Source organism: Asparagus officinalis, chromosome 8, assembly GCF_001876935.1.
Source record: "Asparagus officinalis chromosome 8, Aspof.V1, whole genome shotgun sequence".
NCBI lineage: Eukaryota > Viridiplantae > Streptophyta > Magnoliopsida > Asparagales > Asparagaceae > Asparagus > Asparagus officinalis.
The window spans coordinates 1,563,581-1,570,298 of NC_033801.1; the positions used below are offsets into that span (position 1 = coordinate 1,563,581).

General features: G+C 47.1%; 1 protein-coding gene and 1 pseudogene across 2 annotated transcripts in view; both read right to left on the reverse strand.

The window, feature by feature from the left end:
• LOC109822932 overlaps positions 1 to 6,718 on the reverse strand; it is a 25,825-nt gene that overhangs the window by 13,233 nt on the left and 5,874 nt on the right. The window lies entirely within an intron of this gene.
• Positions 5,517 to 6,309, reverse strand: LOC109819437 (annotated as a pseudogene).

Sequence of the window (6,718 nt, forward strand, 5' to 3'; positions counted from 1 at the left end):
CTCACCCTCCACTCCCTACCCGACCCCAAACCCTACAATTCTCCGCTCCAGCACCAAACCCTCACCGGCGATTGCGTCGGATCCTCCTTCGGCCACCTCATCTTTCACACCAACAAAACCATCACCCTCGCTGACGTCTTCACCGATCGCAAAATCGAGGTGACGCCTCCCTATCCCCACAAGTTCAGGTCTCGGATCAGCATCTTGACGGCGCCATTGTCAGCGTCGTCGTCCACACTCGTTCTTGTTGGTTTGTCATTCACCATTTTCTGTCGGTTGGGCAGCAATAAGTGGGCTAGGGTGGGGGATCTCAGGTACGGGGCCCAAATCATATATTTAGCCTTGGTTGATGGCATTGTTTACTATCTTTGTAGCCGTTACAAGGTGAGAGTTGTGGATTTTCGTGGTCCTGTGAGTTTGAGGGCTATTGAGACGGCTGCGTTTCCATATATCCCATAGAGTCGTGGCAACTTTCACCTCTCTTCCTTCTCAACCCACCTCTCTTCCTCAGAGTCCAATCGATAAACAACCTGACACCTGTTCTTCCCTGACCGAATGAACAGGTGGGTTGTTTACCGATTCGGTCAGGGAAGAATAGGTGCCAGGTTGTTGTTTACCGATTGGACTCTGAGGAAGAGAGGTGGGTTGAGAAGGAAGAGAGGTGAAAGTTGCCACGACTCGATGGGATATATGGAAACGCAGCCGTCTTAATAGCCCTCAAACTCACAGGACCACGAAAATCCACAACTTTCACCTTGTAACCGCTACAAAGAGCCATCAACCAAGGCTAAATATATGATTTGGGCCCCGTACCTGAGATCCCCCACCCTAGCCCACTTATTGCTGCCCAACCGACAGAAAATGGTGAATGGCAAACCAACAAGAACGAGTGTGGACGACGGCGCTGACAGCGGCGCCGTCAAGATGCTGATCCGAGACCTGAACTTGTGGGGATAGGGAGGTGTCACCTCAATTTTGCGATCGGTGAAGACGTCAGCGAGGGTGATGGTTTTGTTGGCGTGAAAGATGAGGTGGCCGAAGGAGGATCCGACGCAATCGCCGGTGAGGGTTTGGTGCTGGGGCTGAGAATTGTAGGGTTTGGGGTCGGGTATGGAGTGGAGGGTGAGCCCGAGGGGGAGGAGAAGGGGGCAGAGTTGAAAGAGCGGCAGGATCATCGGATATCGAGACTCGGCGCCTATCAAGGTCCGACTTAGGTAATAAACTGCCTGTTCGTGACCGTTATCGTCGTCTTGTGCTAGTAAAGCACTTATCGAATGGTTCATCGCCTTGATGTAAATCAAGAACGGTTTACCCGATTTCGGTGCAACGAGAACAGGAGGATTCGTCAGATACGTTTTGATATCTTCGAATGCTTTTTGGCAGGCGTCGTCATAGATGAATGACACCCCTTTCTTGTTTAGCTTAGAGAATGGTTGGCATTTCCCAGAAAGGTTCGAAATGAACCGCCGGATGTAAGCTAGCCGCCCTTGCAATCCTCTGAGCTCTCTCAAATTTCTAGGAGGTTGCAGTTCGTGTATCGCCTTCACTTTGTCAGGATCAATATGTATACCTTTAGTGGTGAAGTGGTGACGACGAATCCAAGGAATTTTCCGCTAGACATTCCAAGGAAAGATTTAGTAGGGTTCATCTTCAATTGATGGCTTCGCATGAGATCGAACATCGTCTTCAAGTCCTTGATGTGATCTTCTTTGTTGCGGCTTTTTACAACCAAATCATCAACGTAGCATTCGACTGTTTTCCTGAGATGTTCTTGGAAAATCTTAGTCATTGCTCGTTGATATGTGGCGCTTGCATTCTTTAGACCGAATGGCATCACCGTGTAGCAAAATACACCGAGGGGCGTTCTGAACGCTGTATGCTTCTCATCATCTGGGTGCATCTTGATTTGGTTATATCCTGAAAACCCATCCATGAAAGACATCCTTTCAAATCCGCATGTATTGTCGATAATGACATCTGTGATTGGGAGAGGAAAGTCGTCTTTTGGGCATGCTGTATTCAGGTCCCTAAAATCAATGCAAATCCTGATTTTACCGTTCTTCTTCATGACTGGAACGATATTGGCTAGCTAATCTAGATGTTGCTCCTCTCGGATAAATCCTGATTCGATCAATTTCTTAACCTCCGACTCAATGGCTTCCATAATCTGCGGACGAAACCATCTTTGTTGTTGCTTGACAGGTTTGGCATCCGGCTTGATATCAAGGCGATGCATTGCTACATTGGGGTCGAGCCCTGGCATGTCTTCATAATTCCATTTAGGAGGTTCTTGGTTGGATGTGGCGAGGAGGTTCTGTTGCTTCTTTTCGTTCGGTCAGAGAAGAATAGGTGTAAGGTTGTTGTTTACCAATTGGACTCTGAAGAAGAGAGGTGGGTTGAGAAGGAAAACTTGGGAGATTGGTGTTTGTTTATTGATGTTGTGAGTAATGAAGAAGAGAGGTGGGTTGAGAAGGAAAACTTGGGAGATTGGTGTTTGTTTATTGATGTTGTGAGTAATTCTCGGATTGCATGTTCGGATCCTGCAAGATGGGGAGGAAGAAGCAACTGCGTTTATGTCGTTGAACCTGGTCGGATTGCATGTTCGGATCCTGCAAGATGGGGAGGAAGAAGCAACTGCGTTTATGTCGTTGAACCTGGATGTGATACATTCTCTGCGCTTCCGTTAGATGGTCCAGAGATTAAGCGAGTTGATGCTGAATCTGCTTTGTGTTTGGCGTACAAGAAGTTGGTTGTTTGGCCCTCCCCTGTTTGGGTTTACCCGAATAGGTCTATTTGGCTAGGTATAATTATGGAAACTTGAATCTTACTGTTTATAGACATTAGAGGTAGTTGTTTTAGTTGTTGCAGCTAGATTCTAACTTTCTTTTTCTTCATGGTCGTAATAATTATTTTGTATTTTATCCTTAATGTGCCTTAGTTACTATGGTTCTCAGGGGTTTTCATTGTGTTTTGAACTTAGCACGATATTAGGAAATAGTTTTCCCAATGAAATATTTATATTGTTGTTTCAATTCAAAGCTCCAAAATGTTGTGATACGGTGATAGTTGCATGCACTGAATATTGCCCTTAAGAAGCATCAATAAATTTCTGGTACGAATGCTAGCAATACCTGTAAGGATGAAATTACAATCGTAGACATGTGGCCGCTTGTCATGATCTAACATGGATAAACGGGCATGGTCAGCGTGATAAGTGCCAAATTCTAGTCATATTCTTTTTCATGTGGATGCATATGGTTTTTGTTCTTCACACGGAAGGTTTCGTTCCGTTGTCGGCCAGTTCTTAGATTGTCACGAGGAGGTTAGGATCACATGTCTAGTTGAAAATATTGATGCCCGCAGTGGGATTAGGCATATGGCACAGTGGAACCACGAATAGTAGTAAGACAGATTCCTTGGTCGGGAGAGCTGGTACTAACTAATAAAGGATGATGTCGTCCGTCAGCTAATTCCAGCTTGCTCCGCCCTATTACTCTTTGCCTACAAGCTGTCGTTTGAACAAAGCATTGGTTATTTTTAATAAATATGTAAACATTCAAAAGCATTTATTCATGTAAATGAGGTGTGTAAAGAGCAGCGAAGCAGGAAGAGATACAACTAAGAGGAATCAATGGATAGACAATGAGCGGGAAAGGAAAAGAGCTCCAGCAACATGCAATCGAGGGTGAAGGGGTGACAAATGGTCAAGGATGTAGAGAATCATGACCCAAGAAAAAGCTAGGCAAAGCATGAGGACTTAATTGATCTCTAGCTCTTATATTTCAACATTTATAAAAAGAGGGTTCAAATTTGGATTGAGAAGTCAAAAATCCAAATGCAACCTTTATGAGAAATGTTATCCTACAAGGCTACAATCATTGTTTTATAAAGGGGTACGGTGTCTGCCTATGCCTAAGTAGTACATGGGCTGCCCGCTTAATGCTTAATAGCCCTAGGTGAAAATGGGCTGTTTACGTGAACTCACCATGTCAAAAAGAGGTTTATCGCTAGCTTTAGGCTTCAGCATAACAACAAGCGAAGAGAACAGGGCAGGGTAAAATGAATCAGATCAGAATTTGATCCATGTTCATTTTAGATAAAATAGCAAGGATAGGATTTTGGATCTTTGACAAATCCTTCCTAACGTGGTGTTTATGCGCCCACCCAGACGCCTGGGCGATAGACCTCATCGACATCTTCAACCGCCTCCTCGTCTCAATCGCTGACCGCCTCTCCTTCTCCGTTGCCTGCCGCTCTTTCAACTCCTTCGCCGCCCCCTTCTCCTCTGCCCCATCGGACTCACCCTCCACTCCCTACCCGATCCCAAACCCTACAATTCTCCGCTCCAAGACCAAACTCTCACCGGCGATTGCGTCGGATCCTCCTTCGGCCACCTCATCTTTCACGCCAACAAAATCATCACTCTCGCTGACGTCTTCACCGATAGCAAGATCGAGGTGACGCCTCCCTATCCCCACAAGTTCAGGTCTCGGATCGGCATCTTGACGGCGCCGTCGTCAACGCCGTCGTCCACACTCGTTCTTGTTGGTTTGTCATTCACCATTTTCTGTCGGTTGGGCAGCAATAAGTGGGCTAGGGTGGGGGATCTCAGGTACGGGGCCCAAATCATATATTTGGCCTTGGTTGATGGCATTGTTTACTATCTTTGTAGCCGTTACAAGGTGAAAGTTGTAGATTTTCGTGGTCCTGTGAGTTTGAGGGCTATTGAGACGGCTGTGTTTCCATATATCCCATCGAGTCGTGGCAACTTTCACCTCTCTTCCTTCTCAACCCACCTCTCTTCCTCAGAGTCTATATATCCGCTCGAGTCATGGCAACTTTAGGAGGTTCTTGGTTGAATGTGGTGAGGAGGTTCTGTTGCTTCTTTTCATTCGGTTAGGGAAGAACAGATGTCAGGTTGTTGTTTATCGATTGGACTCTGAGGAAGAGAGGTGGGTTGAGAAGGAAGAGAGGTGAAAGTTATCACGACTCGAGGGGATATATGAAAACACAGCCGTCTCAATAGCCCTCAAACTCACAGGACCACGAAAATCCACAACTTTCACCTTGTAATCGCTATCAAGACAGTAAACAATGCCATCAACCAAGGCCAAAGATATGATTTGGGCTCCGTAAGTGAGATCCCCCACCCTAGCCCACTTATTGTTGCCCAACCGACAGAAAACGGTGAATGACAAACCAACAAGAACGAGTGTGGACGACGGCGCTGACGGCGGCGCCTAAAACGTCGCCACTAGCCTTGGCAACATTCACCTCTGAAGCTTGAATAACTTTCCCCTTATTCTTCTCGGCTTGTAATTTTGGGCATTCGGCTTTCCAATGTCCATCCTCTCTACAAAAGGCACACTGATTCCTACCAACTATAGGATGTCCCCCTCTAGACTGTGACCTCCTACCTAGGGCTGAGCATGGTTCGGTTTTTATCAAAATTTAAACAACCGAACCGAACTGCCCACTATTCAAAACCGAACCGAAGATTGAGGCGAGGAGGCGGTTCGGTGCGGTTCGGTTTGTTCGGTTGTAACTTCATCAGACTTTCAATAGTCTAGCAGGAAACTATATGCAAAACTTGAATATGTTCCAAACAATAGATTAACCAGTGGCAATTCATATTCATGATAAATTGAAAAGGACTTGAAATTGAAAAGAGAAGTCAATGAGGGACTTACTTATAAACTAGCCCCACCGAACAACTATGACGGCAGCAAGATACTATCCACAGTCAGACTACAGACCGGAGTATCATCAAGAACCGTCTCCGCAATGCGAGAACTCCCCATTCCAGTCTTCAAGCTCACATCATCGCCATGAGAACTCACAGTCAGATCAAACTTGCCAGCTCCACTGGTGGCGATGGGATGATCGGTTCCCTTCAACGACACCTTCGGAGAATAACTCGGCAGCGTGTGGTACTGCAGCAACGTCGGTACTGCAGCAACGTCACAAGCTCAGCGCTACTGAGCTTGTTCAGATTCGGAACCCCCTTAGCCTTGAAAGCCTCGTCGTTAGGCGCAAACAGCGTCAGCCCCTTGTCCTCAACAGCCTCGAACATCTTCAGAACTCCCGAGCTCTCGACGAGACCAGCAAAAGTCTTGCACCCGGCTTTTTCAAGCAAGCAGCCAGCGTGATGTTGGCGGTGGCAGTGGAGGGAGCGTCGAGAAGACCGGGGAAAAGAATGGGATCGGAGATCTCGAGGACGGAGAAGTTGTAGGGGATTTGCTTGACGGACTTGGTGTATCGGCCGACGAGCTTGAGCCGAGGCGGAGCATGGCCAGATCTGGGCGGCATGTAGCCATGGCCGACTTGGACAGATTCGGCTCTAGGGACGGCAGATCTGGATCGAGGCGAGAGATGTACTAGCTACAGGGGTGGATGGGTAGGCTGAGAATCGCGGATCTTGGAGCAAGGATGGTCGCGAGCCGAGGTGGAGGGCGGCGGCGATTGGAATTGAGGTTCTGGAGAGAGAGTTAGGTTTAGGGCCGGTGGAGTTTGGGATTTTATAGTAACTGAAGAACACGGGTCGGGTAATAGAAGATGGGTATGGGTTATGGGCATTCGGTTCGGACGGTTCGGGTTGAAAATTTTTAACCCGACCCGAACCGATTTAGAACTAAAACCGAATCGAACCGTTAATTTTTGGTCGGTTCGGTCGGTTCGGTCGGTTTTTTCTGTTTGGACCTAACCGTGCACACCCCTA